The sequence below is a fragment of the Macadamia integrifolia genome, unplaced genomic scaffold, assembly GCF_013358625.1.
Source record: "Macadamia integrifolia cultivar HAES 741 unplaced genomic scaffold, SCU_Mint_v3 scaffold906, whole genome shotgun sequence".
NCBI classification, from domain to species: domain Eukaryota; kingdom Viridiplantae; phylum Streptophyta; class Magnoliopsida; order Proteales; family Proteaceae; genus Macadamia; species Macadamia integrifolia.
The window spans coordinates 174,337-199,521 of record NW_024870577.1 but is presented as its reverse complement, the minus strand read 5'-3'; the positions used below and the strand labels follow the sequence as shown (position 1 = coordinate 199,521).

The 25,185-nt window shown below is 37.8% G+C and overlaps 1 long non-coding RNA gene across 1 annotated transcript; it reads right to left on the bottom strand.

Annotated features, from left to right (window-relative positions):
• Positions 1-15,259: 15,259 nt before the first annotated feature.
• On the bottom strand, positions 15,260-18,435 carry LOC122070403. Its single transcript, XR_006137772.1, has 2 exons — positions 18,238-18,435; positions 15,260-15,521 (listed from the first exon to the last, which is right to left on the bottom strand). It is a non-coding gene; the product is annotated as an uncharacterized LOC122070403 (long non-coding RNA).
• Between the last annotated feature and the right edge of the window lie 6,750 nt (positions 18,436-25,185).

Genomic DNA, 25,185 nt, shown 5'->3' with positions numbered 1-25,185 from the left:
GATTATTATTCCAAATGTCTGTACTTTTGAAGGGTCCAAACTGATGTACTCATGCGCTGATAGCCTGTCAACGTATGTTGTGTGGTCGCATTTACAGGAGCCTGAAGAAGCATACAATGTCGTGGTGATCTACACATTCTTGGACCATTTTGTTCTCAATCTGAACCTGGTTTTTGATTCAAACCTGGATTCTTTTTTTGGAAAAAAGGACTGGGGGGAGTGTGGCTCCTGCACCCAGACATAAAGGGGGTGGCGGCGAAATGACTGCCCTGCCACCATGTAAGGTGCTGTTGATGCTTTCACACATGCTCCCATTGGTCCTGTTCTCGTGTAGGGGTCACACTCCCTACAGGAAACACCTGAAAAAAGAACATCGTATTAAGAAATAAAAGAATACGGAAAGTTATGAACAACCGAAAAAACAACACTCCTATTACCCCTAACCCTCAGCTTCCTACACCAAGAAACCCATCACTCCCACTGTAGAATTATTACAACACTTCAAAGAGAAATAGTTTAAGTTAATATATCCCATGTATATATCCAGAAAGAGCCTGAAGGCACAGCTAAATTCGGGATGTTACATAGCTTTCCATAATACTTAGCCGAACAGGAACTCCAGCGTTTGATTGGAGGTAAAAGCCACCGGAAGAGTTTAGATTACCAGAAGATCACCTTAAAAGTTAAGTAGCCATCTTTGGGGTCAATAAAACATTTTTGGTGTAGGCACAGGACAGAAAATCATCATGGATTGTAGTGGCCAAATGGAATCTTAGAGGTAAGGGAAGCTTTGAAAAAAAAAAAAAAAGCCAGATTAAATTGCAAATCCTACAGTTAATGAGTTCAGAAACATTGGAGCTGGAGTCGTAGCAGTCCTTATAAACATTTGTTGCCGTTGAGGAATCCATAGATCCCTCCAAATATCAATAGAAACCCATTGCAAACTCTCCACCATACCTAATATAAGTGTATTACTCATGTTTTGTGATTAATCTTTCCCTTGACTATTACCTTTCATTCTTATTTAAATTTCCTCTATTTTCTTATATTTATTTATTTATTTTTTAATAATTTTTTCCAAATTGTTGACACCTTTATATATTTTTTATGGGAAAAAGATAGGTATGCTAGCAGGATACCCAGGTATCAGGTATGCTAGCAAGCCTTGACCGTTGGATTAGAAGGGTCAAATCTACACCGTTGGGTACTTGTTGTCTTACCTAACCTATCTAGCCCCGACGCTCTACTGTCACTCTTCTTCTCCCTCACAGTCTTCGTCATCATCATCGTCACTGTCACTGTCTCTGGCTCCGTTTCACCACTGTTCTTTCCAATCTCCCTGAATCAAGAACCTACATACTTGTCTCCTACAAAATCTGTACAGGAAGAAACCAAGCACTACAAGCAAACAGGCTGACTGAATACACAGACTCCATCCCTTTACACTTCCTACGATTACATTCAAATCACAGTAAGTATAAATACTTAACCCATCTTCTCTCTCTCTCTCTCTCTCTCTCTCTCTCTCTCTCTCTCTCTCTCTCATTTGTAGATCATAGAGAAAAAAAAATATGAGAAATCATTGGAGTAGATTTGTTTTGCAGAGTCTTGACTGTCGGTGGGGGTTTTTAAGCACCCGATACAACTATACTACCTGATCAGTGTTCTGTCACTATCCCGTCGTTTTAAACCTTTTTGAGGGCTGCTTCTTCTTCTACTTGTTGAAGCCAGGTGATAGAGACGGAGAGAGTGAGAGATCTGAGAGCTCTCTGGAGCCATCCACGGCATAGGCTTTTCGATCAATAATTTATTTATTTGTGTTCATCGTTTGGAGGTCGTCTCCGTCTCACTCTTCAATTCCAGCTGTCCAAGTATGAATTTGCATTTCTCTTGGTTTTATGAGGTTGAAAGTTTAATACTTGGTCTGATTTTTGTGAATTATGGGGAGGAGGAATGAAAAGATTGCTCTTCTAAGGAACTGGAGTAGATCTCGTTGAGATCCCATTCTCTTGTGTAGTAATTCATGTTAAAAATCTATCCTTTTTTTTTTTTTCATTTGAGAGGATCTAGCTATTTTTAGCGAGCTTTGGTAGTACTAAAATATCTGAAAGTTACGCTGAAAGAAGGCTGGCTAGAGGAGAAGAGCTGATCCTTGGCCTCTTTTTACAGGTGTTCCATGGTGGATATGAACTGTAATTGAAGCCTTTATTGAGGATTTGTTACCTGGTGAAAGAGTGGAAAAGCAGATTCCAGTACCCAGCAGACGAATTCTTCAAAGAGTGGAAAAGCAGATTCCAGTACCCAGCAGACGAATTCTTCCCTGACGGTGTTATCTATGAAGTGTTGAACATTGGGAGAATTGGATCCATGCCATTGCCAGCATATGAGAACTATTGCTTTTACACCAAGCAAAACCCTTATATAAATCAATTGAAATGCACAAATTATTATTTGATTTGAGGTTTCAGAGATGGCTATAAAGGGAGATAGATGAAGATAATGGAAGAGTAGAAACAAAGAAGATGAAGCTCACCAAAAGGAGAAGAGAAAAGGGGTTTTGAGGAGTCATGAAGATATTGCGACAGCGAAACCCATATCTTCGTCGCTGCCCTGACCATGAGGCCGTCGATCTCACTAATGATGGTGACGGAGATGGAGATGGAGATGGTGTTGGTGACGGTGACGATGACAGTGACGGAGATAGTGAGGGAGAAGAAGTGTGATGGTAGAGCGTCGGGGCTGGGTAGGTTAGGTAAGACAAGGAGTACCCAACAGCGTAGATTTGGCTCTTCTAATCCAACGATCAAGACTTGCTAGCAGACCTGATACCTGGGTATCCTGCTAGCATACCTATCTCTCTCCCATTTATTTAACTTATGTTATCATAACAGACTCATAAAAAATAGGTCCTTATGTCAAATTACAAAAGTTGGACCCACAACAGTGAAATATGACTATTCTATCCAACTGACAAGCTGCCTGTCTTATCCAAGACTTTCCCACTAGTTTGGTTAAAACCAGCCCCCTTTTGGTCTGAACAACTCTCTACTACACCTAACTCCTATTATAGGTATATTTTACATGTTAGCCCATGCAAATATTGGCCTTCTCTGCCTGGTATCCTGCCTGTCCACAAGGAAGGTAGGGAAACGAAATTAGGGTGTTACATGTCGAGGCAGTAGCTTCGATCATTGTCTTGGGCTGCAATAACGGCATAAGCGACCACAAGATATCCATCCCCTGAAAACCTCTCTTACTCTACATCACATTCGGTGGAATTACACACTGCTGCTCCATGAAAAGTAAAAACAGAAAAATAACACCAAAAGAAAGGAAATAGATTTCTCCATATGCTAGTATTCTGTTACACCTGGCTTAGGCACAGACCAACGTGAACATATCAATCAAATGGACAAAGTCTACAGACATGGGAATAGGCACTTATTTACAAATTCCAATCTACAGAATATGATCAATATAGTTTTACTGTGCAAAAAGAGACTTGACTCTTTAATTTGTTTGATATCCATTTAACTTACAAGTTAAGAGAACACAATCCCAGTTTAATGTATGATATGCATGTAACTTACAAGCTAAGAGAACACAATCCCAGTTTTACACAATGTGTTAAGCAAAATTTGAGTTTTTCTCATGGGTATTGACAGAAAATTTTTAACAGATGCCACATGGTAAATAAAAAGATCCAATCAACCAAGCTTACTTCTCCAATGGCATGACATGATAAGGAAAAGGGGGGGGGGGGGGACAGAAAAAAGCCAGAGACCATGAGAAGAGGATGCAAGGTTAGTTCTCCCATTAGTGGTGGAGTATGCATGCACCAACATGGATCATTTAAATTTCCTAACCTCGAATCCAAATTACAGATTACTTAAAAAATATCTCTTTCAGTAACCAATATGCAGAAAATCAAGATAAAGGAAATAAATTTGAAATGGAGAAGAATGTGAAGTGCACCACTACAGTTTTTATTTAGTCCAGCTTAAGAATTTCAAAACCCCAAATCTAAAGATAAATATTCATTAGGTCACTCAAGGCATGCTGTTGGAATCCATAAAAAAATGCTACAGTAGATGAAATATGATGTTGGAATCCAACTTTTTTTTTTATTATAGCAGCATGGGAAGAAGAAGATGAACAGAAAACAAATTCAAGCCAAAACTTTCGTGACAGTTTGTAAATCAACACATGTATAACAGAAGATGTGTTGACATACATACTTTCATTTATAAGAGGAAGAATTGTCTTACCCAATTGTAGAAAATGTGTAAGATTCATATAGAAGCTGAATTCTCCGTTAGTTACTTCCTGGTTTTTCAAAACAAAAGATGATCAGAAACATTTGGATATCGTTATCGATAAAGCTATAGTCTCTAATATCAAAATTGAGAACTAATCTTTACCTAGATTAATTGAATCCTGTGAGCTTCTATTCATGAAGAGTTGGGTAAGTTTTTCAATTTGTGATTGTATACTGCTAATCACATCTTCATTCTTTTTCTTTTTTAATTCCATCTTCTCCTCTTGCATCTCCACTTTATTTTGCAACTCCTTGTTCTTCCGGTTAAGTGCGGCATTATTTTTCGATGAATCAAGGTCTTTTGGGCTTACCCCAGCTCCGACTAGGTGCACTCGATGATGGGATTCCTCACCAAATGATTTTTTCCATATTAATTCATGAGTCTCTTTTTTTTTTTTTTTTGTAACTCTATGGCATTGCCGCTAACTTATCTTCCATCTTTTTCTAAAAATTATTGCAAACTGAGTAAGTTACCAACAATGATCAAGGACTTAGTAACTATGAATTAAAAACACAACATATACCAACTTTTTGGCTGATTCTTCATCAACCAGTTCTAAGTTCTTTTTTTCATGAGTTATCCTGTAAAAATCAACCTTTAACGGTTCCTCACCAATCTCCTAAAGCTGATCAAATAAAACAAAGAATAAAAAGTTAGGATATAACATCATGTGCTCTTCAAATAATCCAATGAAGTGTAATTCACATGATACGAAACTAACATTTTTATAATAAACTTGGGTAAAAACTCTGTCTGCCCGCAATGTGACTCATTTTCTGTTTCTTTCTATTCTCTTTATTCTGCAAACAAATTTCCTACCATAGTGAAAACACAAATCATACAATATTTGAAAAACAAATACCAAAAACAAGTAACAAGTTTGCATAGGCATCATTACCTTGTACTTTACATCACTCCATATAGCTATAAGGTATTTCAACTGATCCAATGGAACATGAACATCACGTTTTGCAAAACACTCATTAATCTTCATTGATCTATCATACAATACTTTTAATTCAAGCCTGAAGTCCTTCCGTTGAATACCCATTTTTCTAAAACCCCTTTTTTTTTTTTCTTTAATATCAATTTCATAATACTCCTATAGAACAATGTATTATATTAATTAAAAAAAAAAATAAATACACTTTAAGAAAAGGAAAATTTTCAATGCCACTATTATAAGAACACCCCTCAATTTCACCAAATTAGACTTAAACCCCCTACCATCAGTCACTGTTAAGTAAAGATTTAAAATGACTGTTATACCCTATTCATTAAAACTCATGTTTTAGCCCAATTCCTCTTCACCCCTACCTATACTCACCTTCACCGGAGATGACAATGGTTTGTCTCCGATCAACCTCCGAATTCTTTCTGGCAGAGAATTTGAAGAACCCAATACCAATCAGTTGGGTCTATGAAGTGGTGTCTGTATCTATTTCATTCTTCTTGTTTTCCAATTTATCGATCAGGGAACTGTTTGATTTGTGATAAAGAGGGGAAGAAGAAGAAAAAATTGCAGCGAGGGTTTGTAATCGTCTTGTTATTTTTTCTTCGAATTTGTTATCAACATATAAAAAAGATGCCTATAGATGAAAGCTTATTAGATGACATCATACGGCGACTCCTCGGCATGAAGGGACAAAGGAGTGAAGGAAGAAGACAACAAAGAATAAGGTGAAGAACAAGTCAGAAGGGATGGGGAGGAAGGAGGTGGTGGAAAAGAGGAGGGAGAGGGATAGGAAGAGAACGGCGGCGGACTGCAAGGAGGAGAAGCGGTGGACTAGGGTGTAACCCTTGATGAGTGGGTCAGAGTCGGAGGAAGTGAGGAGTGATGGCCCAAAGACAGCACAAGGTAAAAGATCAACAAGTAGAGCTGGATATGCTTGAGGCGTGTGGAGCAAGACAAAGGGAAGGGGTGATAGGGTTTTGAGATGTAGTCTCGAGGAGACTTGAGGTGGTTTCTGGTGGGGCAAATGATGTGGTAGAGACCCATTGACAGAAACATCAAGGAGGAGATGATGCAGGAGATCAAGGCTACCAATGAAACCAAAATTTCAGAAATTTTACAAAGAGAGATGGGCAATAGTTGTTTTGTCGCAAGAGTGAAAGAGAAGAGAGAAGATGGGTCTCTACCATGCAAGACTAGCAACAACAGAAAGGGAGAGGGAAAAACCGAAGAACCGAAGAACACAAGACTATAAGGTATATGCCGATGGTGAGGCCTCTGGTCCATTCCATGGTGGATTAAAGGAAGCTTGGAATTAGAATTGGAATTGGAATTGGAAGGAATAGTGTGGGTTTGTGTATTTTAGGTACTTTATATTTAGTATGGGCATTTTGGTATTTAAAATAAAATATAGTAGCAGACATCAGCATATAAGGTATATTCCTTAACAGTGATTGACGGTAGGGGGTCTGAGTCTAATTTGGTGAATCAGATGGGCTGTTCTTATAATAATGGAATTCTCTAGGGGGTGGCGCTGTAAATTTCCCTTAAAAAAACCATACATTGAAAATGTTAATGTTGGTGTCAACATATAGTAACCTTTTCCCAAATTGATTTCTTATAGTGTTGAGGAACTTTCCGCCATTCCGGATAATTGAGTGGCATCGTGGTAGGTGTCCTTACATGTGTGCCCATCCACGTAAGTAACTGTGTTGCCCTCTTACCAACCCCTTGGTGATAACGATTGGTCCTAACTTTCACCTTTTAGCCACTTGGCAAAGAAGTTGTAGCCAATCCCCTTGACCGACCACGTCTCTTATGACGATTTTAGACATATGTAAAATGGCAATTTACAAAAACAAATAAATACAATTTAGGGATAAAAAAAAAAAAAATAATGAATACATTATCATAAAATCAACTAAATATGTCATTACATAATAATAAAAGTTCACATGGCCATACTCGATGCAACTGCACTCGTAGAAGCAATATCCACATGATTGTTATCCATTTTCTACAATTGCCATAAAACATCTCTTGAATAGTAAGTACTATTGTCTTATCACTAGTAGCTACCATTTAATTGATTTTGTACTTTAAATAAAATACTAACCCTTAAAAGAAAATATACAAAAAATTGTAGTCAATGACTGCCATTTCATCAGATCACTAGGGGCTAGAATGTATCAAGCAGATATATGGACCAAATTAAAATTCTGTTCTTATCAAAATTAAATTAAATTCTGTTTCCAAACATAACTACCCATAATTTGAGACGAAAAACTACTCTCTTTTTAAAAAAAGATGACATGATTTACAAAATTAACCAGTCCAAATAAAAAAAAAAAAAATGAATAAGAACAGATCTGCTAATGGCACGAAATGGAGTGCAAGAAACTATTGTGACACTAATGACAACACTTGAGTACTAAGGCTCTTTTTTTTTTTTTTTTGGGTTTAGAGTTATGAGATTATAAAATACTACTACAAAATCATAATAAACCCAATGTCGCAGCCTTCACACTTAGGTGCTGTAGTATAACATAGTTAAAGAGATAATATTTTTACAGGTTAAGCAAGAATAGGATGGATCATTGGTACTGAAGTAATATTGAAAGAAAAAGAGTAGTCAAATGTGGCTATTAAGTTTCCAGGGGAGAATAGCTTTCCTTCACCTATTTCTGTGGTCCCCTTGACATGTTACCACTTGCCCAAGACAATGCAGCAAGGGGAATGCTTGACAGAAAGATCAAATGTGAAGTTTCTCCATGGAAACCAGATAGATATAAGATTGTTTTGCTAAGTATTTTAACCTTCATCCAAATGAAGGAACTCTTGGGTGCCAAGGTAGTCTTTTGAGAGCAAGAATTTATGTAGTTCAACAACCATAGATCCCGATGGCTGTAGCAACTTGATCTCTACTAGTTACTCTCATTAACTTAGCAACAATTGAAATTCTATTAATCAAAGTGAAGGATGCAATGCATGTTTCTCAACTGAAAAATTCATTAGTTTTTTAGATCTACTAAGATTGAATGTGGCTTACAGATTCATCAATTTTATTTTAATTCGAAGAAAAGAAAAACAAGTTTTGGCATAGAGAAAGATTGAAATCCTCACCTCCTTTGGGTTTTTTTTTTTCGCTAAACGGTCATGTATATTAAGAGATGAAAGGGGAAAAATAAAAAAAGTGTACAAAGAGGATCCATAATAAGAAGATCCAAAAAAAACAAACAACTAGCACACAACCTAGGACCCACCTCCACCTACGGCATTGCCATCAGCAGAACGATAGGCGCTAGGCCAAAAAAATAAAATGAACACTAATAAAATCTGAAGCGCGATCTACCCATCGCATCCTCAGCCAAGAACTCAAGCAGCTCAGGAGGCCATGCCACTACTGATGAAGACGCTTCCTTCTTAGCTGCCGTCTGCGCCAGGAAATCTGCTATAGGGTTTGCCTCCCGATAGCAATGAGTGATTTTCCATCTTATACCACTGAGATAAGAAATAAGGGAAGACCACCTTTGCCAAACAAACCACGGGACCGAGCCCCTTTGAACCATGAGCACCACAGCGCCCGAATCACATTCGATCCACAGAGATGCACAATTCATCTCTCTAGCTCTCTCAATTCCTTCAATTAACGCTTGAAATTCAGCTTGGAAATTCGAACCTATTCCTAAAAAGGAGCTATAAATCAGTACAATTTGGCACTTGCTGTCCCTTATAATGCCACCTGCTCTTGCATTCCCTGGATTACCCAAGGACGAGCCATCACAATTTAGCTTCCACCAACCATCCATCAGAGGCAGCCAGAAAATTTCTCACACCCCTTTAATCTTCCTTCTTGGAACCTCAATATTTAGCTTCAAGCATCTCTCAGAATCTAGGCGAGATTTAATTCTATCACTCTTTCCTGGGCCACGTCTTCTAACCTCCTTCATTATTGTATGAAAGACTTGACCATAAGATCGATGTAGTCCCCTAAATCTCCTTGAGTTCCTTTCCATCCAAATAAAGTATGAAACTAGAATCAAACTTGCCATCCACATTTGAGACAGACCAATGGCATTGGATTTTTGAGTCCACCATAAAACATGCGTTGAAAAATCTTCCCCCTGATAGGGCCAATGAAATCCAAAGACTTCAGCAAACGCCCTCCAAATGTAGACAGCTCCATCACATTCCAAGAACAAATGATTTATAGACTCCTCAGCCTTATTACACACCTCGCACCTAGAAGGGAACGACACTCCTTTCCTTTTTACCTTGTCATCACAAGGAAGCTTCCCATGCATGAGTCTCCATCCAAACACTGATTGGCGGGGGATCAAAACCGAGCCCCACACTACTTTTTCCCAACCCACTTTAGGAGAAACCTTTCTCAGTGCTTCCCAAGCTGATTTAGTGGAGAAAGATCCTAAGGAGGATAGAGACCAGCAGCATCGGTCTTTCTGACCCCGCGGCAAGGATATATTCCCTATAGCTTTGAATATATCATGTAAAAATTCAGACTGAATAGGAGGAAAACACCACTTACCGTCTCCAATAAAGTCTGCCACTCTGCAAATGCTATGAGAAAAATGAGACAAAGGGAGGGGGGAGAGCTCAGCAATAGACAGGGGGCCTATCCATCGATCCTGCCAAAAAAATATGTCCTCACCGGTACCCACCATCCAATGCTCAGATAGAGATACAAAGTTCCACATCTTCTCAATTCCTTTAAACACCGAAGATGCTTTATAACCCTTATTGAGGTCTCCACCTTCATTCACAAACCTAGCCCACAAGAAGGTACTAAAAGTAGATCCTTCATGCTTCATTTGCCACACTAGTTTGCTGAGCACCGCACAGTTCACATCCCTCAATCGCTTGATACCTAAACCCCCTTCCTCATTAGGCTGGCACACCTCTTCCCATTTCACAGTGATTTTCTTCACTGTGTAAATATCCCCTGACCATAGGAAGTTCCTAATCCAGCGCTCCACTGTTTTAATCACCGATTCAGGCCACCAACAAATGGAGAAGTTATGAATAGACATACCTGAGATCACAGAAAGAATAAGCTCTGCATGACCTGCCATTGAAAGGAGTTTGCCTCGCCATCCCTGTAATCGAGATTTAATTTTATCCATAAGAGGAAGCAGCCTATCCTTCTTGATAGTGCCCTTGAAGATCTCAACCCCAAGATACCTCGTCGAAAGAGAGCAAGTTGGGATACCTAGCAGATCAGATATATACCTCTTTCTATGAGGGACGAATTTACCAAAAAAAACCTTGCTCTTCTCCAAGCTGAATTTTTGGCCAGAAAATTCTTGGTATTTAAGCAGGAACTCTCTCAGACATCGAACATGTTTCGCTGCGGCGTTCATGATGATAAAAATGTCATCCGCGAAGAGCAGATGACTAGGAATAGTGGCACCTCTAGGACCAGGAAGCGCCTTTAGTTTTCCCTCCTTTAATAGACCATTTAGACCCCTGCACAACACTTCTTCTGCCAAAATAAAAAGCATTGGGGAGAGCGGGTCCCCTTGTCTCAAACCTTTCTCAACTCAAAAGAAACCCACCAGACCACCATTCAATAACACTGAAATTCTAGAAGAAATCAAAATTTCGTGAATCTAGGCCAACCACACATCCGAGAAGCCAAACAGTTTCAAGACCGCAAAAAGGAAATCCCATGACAATGTGTTATAGGCCTGCTGCACATCAATCTTAATACCCATACCTCCCCTCTGACAGATGTATGTAATAAATTGGAAAGCTCAGAGGCTAACCCAATATTGATGAGATAATCTTACCTTTTTGGAACGCCCCTTGCTCATCTGACACCAATCGAGGGAGAAGGCAAGATAACCTCTCAGCCATGATCTTTGATAGGACTTTGCAGAAAAAGTTTGCCATACAGATGGGGCGAAACTTATCCAGAGAGACCACTCCCTCCACCTTTGGAATTAGTGTCACAAAACTGTTATTTACTCCATTCGGAAGCTTCCCACAGTGAAAGAAAGCAATCACAGCCCCACAAAAATCGTCACCCACTATCTCCTAACACTGTTTGAAGAAAGCTCCTGGAAACCCATTAGGGCCAAGAGAGCTATCTGGGTCCAGCCCCCATACCACGTTCTTAATCTCTTCTTTGGCAGGGATTGCTTCTAATATGGAAGAGTCTTCCCTATTCACCTCATTAGGAATCACCTGCAACAGCTCCATATGATCTATGCAATGGTCCACTTTATGAAAATTTTCAAAAAAATGCGACACATATTCTGCCATCTGCAGCGGCTCAGAGACCACTGTACCATCTTGTTTTTTCAAAGTGCGAATGCCATTTTTTATACGATGCACCTTAACTGATAGGTGAAAGAACTTTGAGTTACGGTCTCCAAGTTTTGCCCAATTGCAGTGAGCCTTTTTAGCCCAAAATTTTTCGTGCATCTCCACTGCTTTCAAGAGCTTAGTTTTTGCCTCTGCTTCTCTGGAGTATAAATCATCAGACATCCCTACCTGATCAATAGTTCTCTGTACTTCTTCAGTAGCATCTTTAAGAGCTACATCCAAGTTAGGGAAACTTTGTCTCGCCCACCCCTTTAGAGCACTCTTCACCGCCCTTAATTTATATGCCAACATGCCAATGGGACCACCCCTAACCTCCCTAGACCACACATCCCTCACCAGGTCCTCAAAGGATTCCTCTTCCATCCAAAAACGATGAAATCTGAAAGGGGCATTTCGAGGCTTAGGAATCGCTGCCGATGAAAAAAGGATTGGAGCATGATCTGAAATTGATCTATGGAGCACCTGCTGACCACAATCACCAAAAACTTCCAATCATTGAGCATTAAAAAAACTTCTGTCAAGCCTTGCCGCCACATATCCTCTACATCTATTGTTAGTCCAGGTAAATTTTGATCCCTGGGAAGGAAAGCTTATCAGATCACAAGCATCCACCATGGTCTGGAACTCTGCCGCGGCACCCACATTGAATCTACCAGGACCCCTCTTCTCACGAGAATACAACGTGGCATTAAAGTCCCCTAGAGCAACCCATGGAAGGGACAGGGCAGCCACAGTGCCCAACTCCACCCAAAGATTCCTACGCTCTTCTTTGAAACACGATGCATGAATCACAGAAACCAATACCTGCTGACCATTCCATTGCATTGAAACTGAAATCATCTGCTCCGAGGAATGCACCATCACAGGCCTCGCAAGAGAATTTTTTCAGACTACCCAGAGGTTTGGCACTTTGTCACGACGGGAATTATGAATAATTTTTGCCATGAATCCCAGCCGATTAAAAAAACAGGTAGGGAAAGACACTGAATCCACCATGGGCTTTGCAATACACACCACATCAGGGGAGTGATCACAAAGAAAAACATGCAACACTCTAGTAGCCGCCGCCTTTTGAACACCTCAGATATTCCAATAGAAAATCCGCATAATTAAAAAGTTGTTCCATCGGACTTGTCCGACCTCAAGGTCTGACCACCACCTTTGTTTTTCTTTTTTCCTTTCCTCCCCTGCTTCAGTCCCTTTCTCAATCATCTCCTCCGCCTTGTCGACAGCTTGAACCCCCATCCGAGCAATCTCCTTCCTACTCAAAGGGAGCTACAATGGGGCAATATACTCCCTATTCATCACTGTATGACCCCCTTGCCGGCCAGACCTCCTCGGGAACTACCTAGGGACACCCCTGTCCTCTTAGGATGAGCAGAAACCCTCACCCCACCCTGAGAGGAGGGTGCCATGGCCTTGCTTACCTGCTGCTGAAACTACATTGGACCAGTGGTTGAAACTGAACCAAACTGGTTCGGTTCTCCTTCCTTGACTCTATCTTGGTATGATTCCGGCCCAGATTCAGAGCTAGACTCCTCATTAGACCGACCCACCTCATCATCAGAAGATTCAGAGTGTATGTCCTCCCTATCATGAGCTTCCTTATTTAATATCTCCTCCTCATGAGCCGTTTCCAGAATTTCTGAAATAGGAATAATGGAATTGTGAGTGGGAGAAATCAAATCAATTAAAATCTCACCTTCCTCCACATTTGGTAACTGAGGTAAAGAATTAAGGGGAATAAAAGAAGCCCGCCACTACTCCATCAGTGTTCACACGATTTGAATTTAAATTCACAAGATTGTGATCCATTGTTTCCAAAGAAGTGATGTTTCGAACCGGTGAGTTACTCGTTCCCGAGTTGACTCTGTTTTCTTCATACACCACCCGTGGTATCCCTGCCTTGTCTCGAGCATTCAGCCGCTCGTCATAGGCCTTCTTTTCTTGGCAGGCATGAACTTGGTGCCCCAGTTTTTTGCAGAAACAGCATTTCCCTAATGAATCCTCGTAGATCAACTGTTGCTTGAACCAGAACAAAGTTTGAGTCCCAGGCTGTTTGCGTTCAACTTGGATTTCCTCCAGCCTCGGAACCCCCACTTCCATCTCCACCAGAACGCGAGCATAATTCCCGTATATAACGTTCTTGGTGCGTTGATCGAGACCAACTGGCCTCCCTACCACCTTGGCCATTGTCAATAAGACCTTTTCATGCCAATATTCCAGAGGAAGATCTGGAAATCGCACCCAAACTAGAACCTTATTGATCAATTTTTCATGGATGCTAAAATCTGGACGCCATCTTTGAAACCAAACGAGTTGACCTCCAATCTTCACAGGGCTTCTCTTCCACATCTGGGCCATGTCATGCTCAGACTCAAATTGGAAGATCGTGAAGCCCTTACCCATGGGTATCATCTTCACTTTACCTTTAAGTTTCCAAGAGTCACGGGCTTCTCTGCGAACGTCATCCAGGGAAAGAAAACGAAAATTGATTCTACCAATCAGGGCAAATCGATATTTGATTAATTTATCCTCGTAAGCCTCCTGGGAGATGATCACCTTGGTCGAATTCCCTGCATGAACTGGGTCGGGCAGTTCATCCACCATCGGTGTGTTTGAACCTACCACATTCGCATAAGATTTGTGTGGTATTTGATCAGTTGGGGCGGTCACTTTTGTAGAAGCTTAGGTATCAGAACCGACAATGGGGGTGAAGGATTTATTTGAGGCAAAGAAGGATCCTTTCCCCCATCCAAAACCGCCTGCTCCATGGGAGGTTAAGCCTTCCAAAAGTCCGTTAACCGGAGTTGCGTCCCCCTATCTGACGGGAAGCCACTTCCTGGATCATCCCCTGTGACTGTGAGAGGGCTCTCAGACATCTCTCTCTCTCTATGGCTAACTTATCGATGGCTAACTCCGTTGGGTTCTTTCCAGTGTTTCTCTTCCAATTGCTTCTTCATTTGTCCGAGTTGTTTCTCTGTTTCAACTCAAATCAAGGCAATGCAAAGATTAGTAGATAATGGAGAAAAGGATTTCCAAAAAAAATAAAGCCAACCATCTATGATTTTTATAAACGTGTATAAAAAACAAAAGGTGAAGGAAGTGATCTGAAACAGACTGTCCGGTCTGAAAACTAATAGTATCTAAAACAATAATGATCCCATTTGCACTACAAGAAAAGCAATTTTTGGCTACGGTAAAAAATGTCTCTGAAAATATATATCCGTCACCAAATATAAGGGTGATGGAAATTTTATCTATTACCGTTCCATATCCCATAATGCCGTAGCCGAAAATGGGCTACGGTAAAAGGGCTACCGTAGGGATGTGCATTTTAGGTGACGCTTATTTTTGACCGTCACCGTAAGTTACGTTTTTAGCGACAATTTCTTTTTTGCCGTCTCCATAGCTCATTTTTGGGAGACGATAGTATTTTTACCATAGTCTTTGATTACATTTTCGGTCACGGATTAAAATCCGTCACCTTAATTAATATTTTCTATGGTTGCTTTTATCCGTCATTAATATATGTAATTTAAAAAAAAATTGTATTTTTAAAATTACAATATCATTGTTACTTGTAATTATACCTGAATGCATTCTTTATTTCGTAAAAAGATATATCAATTACACATCCATATAACCTAAGAATTCATTGTTTCATTCAACTTTTAAAAACTAAAATGTTTACAATCATGAAATCCATTTGTTTCATTACACTTTCTACAAACATAGTATAGAAAGAAATGATAAATAAATAAATAAATAAAATCCAGCCCAAATGCTTGTGTCTGAACTTATTAGTGCCAACCTAAAGAAACAACTCTCTTCTCAGCCTCAAATACATAGTAATTTCTAGCATTGATCCTTAAAGTTGTGCTGCTATATATGTAGGATTGTACCTGCCATTATAAATTATGAGTGGAATATTAGTAAAAAAAATTTACGCTACCAAAGTAAAAAGAGTATATGTTTTTCATAATCAAGACATCAATATATTATTATTGATCGCTAATCTCTAGTTAAGCCAGTATCACATCCAAAACTTGCCAAAGTCATCAAAAATTTACACTATCAAAGTAAAAAAAGAGCATATCTTTAATTTTTCAAAGTCTTGTTCCTCGAAACTTGGCTTTCTATCTTTCTTATCAAACCTTGATCAATGATTTTCTCCTTAACACACCTAACAAAATACTCAAAACAATGACTGGCCAATGATTCCTTTGTATTTTGAACGCAATCTGTGGAAGAAATCAAGGTTATGCTCTAGAAGTTTCCCCAAAGCCGTCTGCAGAACTCCTCCTCTGTTTGTTGTTCTCCTGGATTCTGCGATTAAAGTACGGACAAGGTACCCTCTCTCTAAAGTGGACTCTCTCTCTCTCTCTCTCTCTCTCTGAACTTTCCCTTCGTTTTTGCCATTTCTCTTTTCCAGAATTGATTGAGATCGAATATTACACTCCATTCATCTTCCTCGTCATTTCTTTGGTTACATCTCCTCAACCACTACCACCACTCTCTCACATGTCTTATGCAGTCTTTGAATTTAAACACTAGGCTCTCCTTCCCCAACTTCCATCTCTCTCAATTTCATATGCAAGGAATCATGACTGGAAAAGATATCCTCCACAGGATGAAGGTAAGTTGTGGTTCCTCATCGTTCTCTTGTCTTTGTTTTCCTTTCCTATTTCTTTCATGTGTTCTCAATTTTACAAATAAGAAATTGGACCACCATTAGGACTTTGGGTTCAACCAATGCAATAAAAATATTAGATTAAACATTAATGGAATTAAAAAAAAAAAAAAAGGAAATTAATGAGCCAATTTTCACAACACAGTGAAGGAAAAACTAAAAAACAACAGCAAATGTGGATGCAGGGCATTTGGTAATTATTTTAAATGATTTTCCTATGAAAGATAAATGTCAAACAAACATTGAAAAATTTTACAACATATTTTACCTCTTTAAAACAAACATTGAAAAATTTTCTAACATGTAAGCAAAATTTTCCTGATAAAATTTTATGCCGAAACAAACGGAGCCTAAGTGAATTCGATAATCAAATATTCCGTGACGGCAATTTTCCATCATGGTAAATTTATAAAGGGTGACAGATATATTTACTGTCTCCAAAAATAATATTGGGTGACGATTTTATTTATGCCGTGGTCTTAAACTAATAAATGATGACGGTTAGTTTTCTACCGTCTCTATAAATAATATATGGTGATGGTATAAGTTCAACCGTCACCCAAAATAATTTGATGGCGAAACTTATTTTTGTCCGCGGTATTACATTATATTTGGAGATGGAAAAATAAATACCATCACCCAATATTTATACATGGCGACGGACAATTTTTTACCGTCACCTTATATAAATTTAGGGCAATATTTAAATATTACCATATCTATAATTAATATATGGTGATGGTATAAGTTCAACCGTCACCCAAAATAATTTTATGGAGACATTTATTTTTTTGTGGCAGTATATTATATTTGGATACAGAAAAATAAATACTGTCACCCAATGTTTATAAATGACGACTGTCAATTTTTTACCGTCACATTATATAAATTTAGGGTGACATTTAAATATTACCTTCACATTATATTATATTTGGTGATACCGTCACCCAAAAGCGTAGCCGAAAATTGCTTTTCTTGTAGTGTCTATTGCTACCTATCCGGTTCATTTTATGTTCACCCTTTAGTCATTGAACAACGAAGAATCACCCAAAACATGAGACCACATACACAAATCATTCTTATTTTCATCAGAATATCTATAAATTTAAAACTTGGTGTACAGACATATTGATACATCATATACAAGTGAGATTAACAGCATTAACAAAAACAAATTCAAGCCTTTTATTCCTAATGCTGATAATGAGAAATGTAGTGAGACTAGCATGGACCACAATAACAGCAGCTTAACTACACAATCAAGAAGTTAATCGCAAGAAATAGAAAAACGAATGCTAAAAAGGGCAAGGAATGAATTCTGTTCCTAACCGACCATTAGGCGAGCCACTCCAACCTGGCTCACTCCATGATAAGAAAAGGAATACATAAATGGAGGGATACAACAACATAACTAAGATGCTACATGAAAATAATAATAATAATAATAATAATAATAATAATAATAATAATAATAATAATAATAATAATAAATAAATAAATAAATAAATAAATAAATATAAAAATCCAAAAAACATGCACACAAGGGAACACTGTTGGGATTGGTCATTGCTATCAGCTTCTAGCAAAAGAAAATATAGCATATTTCCCCAAAATAAAGAATAGCGATCAGTTCATGATCAGCCCAGTTTGAAAAAGAAAAAAAGCACTTCTCTATTCAGAGAAGAACCTCTGCTCAAGTGGGTTCCCATTCATGATGGAATTTTCTAAATGAGTACAAATGCAACAGGAATATGATGTTGGAAGAACAACTGGAATAAGCTATTAGGAATAGAGTATAAACCCTCTAGAGTTAAGATTAAACAGTTTCATGGCTCCAAAAGAAGACTTCGTCATCCACATGTTCCTCTCAATACCTTCAGAAATAAATAAATAAATAAATAAGGAACGAAGATGATTTGGTGTTGCACCTTAATTTAGAGCAGTATTTAGACCACCGTGCATTCCTCCAGCCAGCTCCTTACCGATCACTAAGAAGTCAGTCTCTAATCTCCAGCCCCTTTACTAATGCTATAAGGTAAGAATAGAATGGGATAAAGTTAGGATTTAGGAGAAGTGAAAGAAGATGGTGTTAAAGTTTCACGGTAGAAAGGAAGACAGAGCGCAGGATTGGGAAAAAAGCGTGAGCCAAGGAAAATAGAGTGCGGGACTTCCGAATTCCATTCCAATGGTCTATTATGATATTTTAATTAAAAAAAAAAAAAAAAAAAGCTAAATATTGGGCCGGAAATAAAAGCGTTGCTATAGATTTTTCCTCCAAACGCTTTAGAGGCGGATAAATCCCTCCTATAGGATAATTGATGCTTATATTTTAATAAAACATCATCAGCTACTGTAGCGGATCCAATAAACCGCCCCTATGGTGTATACTTTAGTAACTAACTATAAAAAACCGCCCCTAATTCCTAAGTTTTAGAAGCGAGTTAAAAATACCGCCTCTGATTATATATATTTTGGGGTGGATAAAAAAACTGCCCCTAGCGACAATTTTTATGGGCAAATAAAAACTAACCTCTTCTATATGCTTTCTTATAGTGGCGAACAAAAAAACTGCCCCTAAAGTCTGCCCTAATTAACCCTTTTTTTTTTGTAGTGCATGTGAATCCCATGTTTGTTACTATAACAATAGCATCCAAAGTCCTAGTCGCGTCCAGATCAACTACCCATATGGGCTACGTGAAATCCGCCCCTATTAACCCTTTTTTTTTGTAGTGCACGTGAATTCTATGTTTGTTACTATAACAATAGCATCCAAAGTCCTAGTCATGTCCAGATCAACTACCCATATGGGCTGTGTGACTACCGGTTTCATATTCTCCTGAGATGACACGTGTAAAGTGGAATACATAAGAAAGCAGGAAAAGTGAGAGTCGTTCGAGGATTAGAAGTTGGCTTCTAAGAGCCAAACCCATCTCAATCATTTATAATGGCAATTGTAACCATCCATTATTTTATAGGCAATTATAGTCATGGAGAGATGGTCTAGTGACCTCTGCAACTCCAACAACATGCCTAAAATCTTGTCTGCAATCAGATTTGTAGTAAAAGGGCAATCCTTTACAGATTGCAGGATTTGCCCCTCAATTCAACACTTTCATTGCCTGATTCAGGGGCTGGGTTACCTTTGTCAGGTTCTCCAAAACGCCTTCATTGGCATTTCTTTGTAGATTTGTAGGATTATCGCCCTTGGTTGAGCACCTGCATTTCCCTTGGTGGGCATTTCTTCTTCCTTGAACCAACATAAGTTTTGCTTTCTAGTGTCCCATGGGTATGCCAATTTTTGTTGGCAGCAAATTCCACTGAATAGAAGAGTGATAGATGTGCGGGCGTGCCTGAGTCATACAAACTATAGAGAACGGTCATAGAATATTGGCTGACTTTCAACCAAGGAGAAAGGGAGATCTTTCTATGCCTCAATCACTCCAAGGACTTAAAAGTGAAAAGCAAACTCATGGAATAAATAGAAGAGGAACTCCATCCATTAAAATTGGACCAAGAAAAACACAATACATTGCATCGATCATTGCAAAACAAGGGACTACCATGAATGTAAACTGAGGAAAACCATGATGATACATGGGCCATCATGGTCTTTGAGACAATCATGACGAAGCACGAGCCGTCATGGTCTTGGCTAAGCAACATAACTAATCTAAGGAAATGTAAAAAATACAAATTGAAACTATTCTACTTGAAAAGGAAAAGATAGTTGATGCATTGTGTAGTTTGTTTGATCAGTTGGAGATCCCATCTTTTTCCATTGAAGCCTTTTTTATTATTTTATTTGAGAGATCCCACTCTTTTAGCAGTTTTGTAGCTACATGAGCTCATGTGTCACATCCTTAGTGGGGTAGTTATTGGAATCACACTCCCTTGATTGGTTGTAACAGCCTTAATCACTCAAGCCATGCGTTTGTAACTTCTCTAGAATTAAGCCACGTTTGTACGAATCATGTTGATTGACAATTGGTCAAGTTAACTGTAAAAAGTCACAATCGGTCAGTTGACCGTAAAAACCACAATCAGTTAGCTAACCGTAAAATGTCACAATTAGTCATCTGACCGTATTCAGTTAGTCTGCTCGATCAACTTGATGGTTATTCTGATTGATCAACTCCTAAATACAAGGTCGTCATTTTTTGGCCAATTTAATTACCAATCAACTTAACCGGTCAGCTCCTTAACACAATCGGTTAATAAATCGATATCGATTTACTGACCGATTGTCTTATAGGCCAGATTTTCTAAAATCGGGTACCAACAGTATGAAAGCAGGAAAAATGGTCAAACAAATATATTAGGTGGGTTGCAATGGGGGCAAAGCTGGTGGAAAAGGGAGTTGCAGCGAAGAGGTTGCGCGAGTGTAGATAAAATGAATGAAATGGAGATAAAAACGGCAATAGATAGTCCCAGTTAATTGAAATAAAAATATTCAATGACTGAGATTTAATTGGCTAACGATTGAATTTGATCAATGTGTTTTCAACGTATTTTTAACGCACATACTACAACCTTTTATGGTTGAGCTTATCGCTCCAAAAACTCAAATTTTCATTTGGAAACTCTCATTCTAGGAAGAGTTCCGCACCCTTGACTTTTATATAACTGTGGATTTCATATTAATTTATTATGTCCTTTTGTGGTGTTTAAAACACTTTAGGTCATATTTTTCACACTCGTTATTATGCAGCCTCTGTTTGGAACAATGCTAGGCTTCCTTGGATTCCACCGATATCTCTTTCGATACAAAGATTTGTCACATATATTCTTCGTGTGTGAGCACATTTCCAACAAAAGATGATGGTTTGCTCAAAAAATTCTCTTTGATTCGGAACATTTTGGTTGGCATTTTAATGGAAAGTCTTTCAGAAATAACTCTCCATCGGCTTCTCATAGCTAATTCAGCTATTCGGCTCTATCAGGAATTCACATCTGGTACTATAAAGCAGTCTTGCATTAAAATATTATTTATATTTCTTGGGTTTCTCCTCCTTCAGGTACTATTAAGATCAATGTGGATGGTTCTAGTTTGGGCAATTCAGGACCAATAGGAATTTGTGAGATTTTTATAGACCATGAAGGCAATTTCTTTTCCGGTTTTGCTAAATATATTGAAAGTAGTTATGCATATGTGGCTGAAGATTTGGCTGTGTGACAAGGGCATCAAATTGCGAAATCTAAAGGATTCTCTGTTGTTGTCAAGATATTAAAGAGGCAGTATTAGATTTTTTCTGAAATGAATGTAAATGTTATACTAACCTTTGAGATGTAGTCCTTGTATTGAGTATAGCAATTGAAGCAATAGAAAGTTCCATTCGTAGGTATAGTAGGATGAAGTCGTATAAAATACTTTCCTTAAGGTGTTAAAGAGCCCCTGATTTATGCATAAAGGGTCGACCTGCTCTTTTATCTCCAAGATAAAATCACTATCAAATCACAAAGATAGCACTCCTAATGTGATTAAGGGAGTTCATAAGCTATACTAAGTAACTTAAAGAGAAGGAAGAAAGAAAAGGAAACAATATAAAATATAGTACGGTATGGGTGTAGAAGATAGACATTCTCTTTGATTTTTTTGTAAGAAACTAGCATGTAGGCATGGGTATTTATAGGCCCAAACATACCTGTATGTGTACAGATGTACCTGTACATCTACAGGTACCTGTATGTATAGGTATGTGTCCCTTCATACACAGGGTGTATCAGTTTTCTATAGGTGTCAATGTATGTACTTATATACATATGGGTGTACTTCTACATGTATGCATGTACAGACATGTACATATACATATGGGTGTGTCCCTATACATATACTGATAAATGAGTGTGTATAGTGTATAGTCATTCTCATTAATGTAATTTAATTTTGGTTCCAAAATTTCAAATTTGGAGCCAAAAAATATTTGACTGAAAAGTAAGGGAAAGGGAGGACCCAATCCCACACCCACACCTGCACCCGTACCCAACCCCGACCTTGACCTCGGCCACGACCACGGTCCGATCCGGCTCAGCTCGGGGCGCTATTAAAAAACACCCAGGAACCCCCACACACACGTGACAAGGGAGAGTACCTCTCCAAAGGGCTTGCACCCTTAAGATACAATCTTATATAAATACCCAAGGAAACTTTTACAAGTTTCCAATGTTGGTCTAAACTTTAGCTCACATGCTTTTACTAGTACCAAAGAGTTTGAATAAAAGGAAGAGACTTATTGTTTTGAAACTTAAACTTCAACAATCCCTACAAGTTTCAAAATAATGAAAAAGACTAGGAAAAGATCTACTTAGTATATTAAACACAATAGAATACATCGTTGTAGGTGTCTTGCGGACTTAAATCTACACTAGGTCTAATGATCTTCGCTACAGAGTACAGGTTAAGTCAGACTTATTGAACATTTTCTCATCTGTATAACTGGCAAGCTCATTATCCATATCCTATTAGTCGATTTAACGTGACATCCCTTAAAAAATTCAGACATTTTTACCAGCCTTGTCCCTTATCTTGGTCTCATGGATGTTAAAAGAATTTGCCTTAAGATTCTTATGGGTAGGTGGCCTCACCTCCTATATCCACTTAGGTTAGCCCACAATGTGCATCACAACTAATACACCCCCACAATTCATGAGTTTTGGTTTGATTAAGAGTTTATTACTCAACCTCCTTCTTGTGATAGTATTGCTTTGTTTTATTACCCCCACAGTTCTAGAATGAGTGAAATTATTAGTACTTGACAGATCATATGGTGACTTCGTTTTTACCCATTGAACCTACTTCAAATTTAAGCTCATTCCCTTTGATAATTCATTATTTATCATTGTAGATAAAGGTTTTGTAAATGTATCAGCAAGACTACTTTCTGATTTTACAAAGTCAATAGCTATTGGTCCTTCACTTATATATTGCCTTATGAGATTGTGTTACAAGCGTATATATCTTCGCTTGCCATTGTATACTTTGCTTTAGCTTTAGCAATTGCAGCCTGATTATCAAAATGAATAAATATAGAAGGAATTGGATTTTTCCATAATGGTATACCTGCCATCAAGTTCTTTAGCCATTCAGCTTTAGTTCCTGATTTTTCTAAAGCAATAAATTCTACTTCTATGGTGGATCCCATCCTATATGATTGTTTTACTGATTTCTAAGAAATCATTACACCTCCTAAAGTGAATACATATCCACTTGTTGCTAATGATTCATTTGTATCTGATATCTAATTAGCATCACAATAGTCTTCTAAGACAACTTGATTTCCACTATAATGTAGACTATAACTCATTATAATATTTAAATATCTTAATAGACGTTCAATTGCTTTCCAATGTTCTTTACTTGGGTTATGAGTATGTTGACTTAACTTTCCAACTGCTAAGGCTATGTCAAGTCTAGTACAATTCATAAGATAGGAAACTAAACCAATGATTTGAGATTATCTCTTTTGTAAAATTGGTTCACCTTGATTCTTTTATAAATGACATCCAATTTCCAAAGGTGTTTTAATTGGTGTTCTTTCAGAGTAACCATATTTTTTAAGTAGAATTTCTACATAGTGGGCCTGAGATAATATTATTTCATTATTCTTTTTTATAACTTTTATACCAATAATTACATCTACTTCACCTATATCTTCAGTAACAAAGTTAGACATCAAGAGTTTTTTAGTTTGTTTTACAATGTCTAAATTTGTACAAAAAATTAACATATCATCTACAAATAGAATTATTAACACACCTTTATCTAGATGAAATTTACTATATAAGCACCTATCGACTTCATTTACAGGAAATCCATTTGTGATAAGTACATTATCAAGCTTTTTATGCCATTGTTTTGGTGCTTATTTTAGACCATATAAAGATTTCACTAGTTTACAAACTTTTTGTTCTTGTCCTGATACTATACATTCTTCTGGTTGTTTAATATAAATTTCATCATCTAAATCTCTATTTAGAAAAGCAATTTTTACATCCATTTGATGTATAACTAAATTATATATGGAAGCTACAGCTAACATAGTTCTTATAGTTGTTATAGTTGTTATTCTAGCCACAGAAGCAGAAGTATCAAAATAGTAATAATTTTTCTTTTGTTTAAAACCTTTGACTACAAGTCTAGTTTTATATTTGTCAATGGTTGCATCAGGTTTTGATCTCTTTCGAAATATCCACTTAGTATCTAACCCTTTAGAACATCCCCTGACGTATCAAGCACATCATCAAAGATTGTTTGAACTTGTGAGGGACTTCCCCAAAGTAATTTTTTGCTTGTGTATAGAGAAGGCAATCAAGCGCTGATGCTCTTGCTTCGTTTGTTGTAAATCACTTGTGTTTTGTTATTTAAGATAACTTCTCCCCATCTTTCATTAGGCATATTTTGTATTTTGATTATTGGGACGTGTCTTTCTCTCGGATTTTGTAACTACTTTTCCTTCTTAATATTTATTGCTCTTTTTTGTAAAAAAAAAAAAAAAAAAACTCTATATTTAAAAAGGATAAGAGATCAATCACCACCTAGTCATGTGACTCTTGCATCAACTTGGAGGCCACTGATAGTGCAGAATATCAACATAAATGGGATTCTTAATTTCATGAGTTGGGACGATAATTTTGCTGATTCCTATATCTGGGCATAGGAACCTGTGACCAGGTAACGTAAATAAATAAATTTTAGGGAAAACTAATGCCCGAGTTACATTAGTTCTTTTCAATTTATAGATAGTTAGGTAATGCACAAATTGGATTTATGCTTTAATAACTTGCGCATGACTATGCATGACAAGGATGACCAGCATAAACTATGTTATTTATTTATTATTTTATTTTTTGTATGAAACAACTTTACTTCACCTGACCAA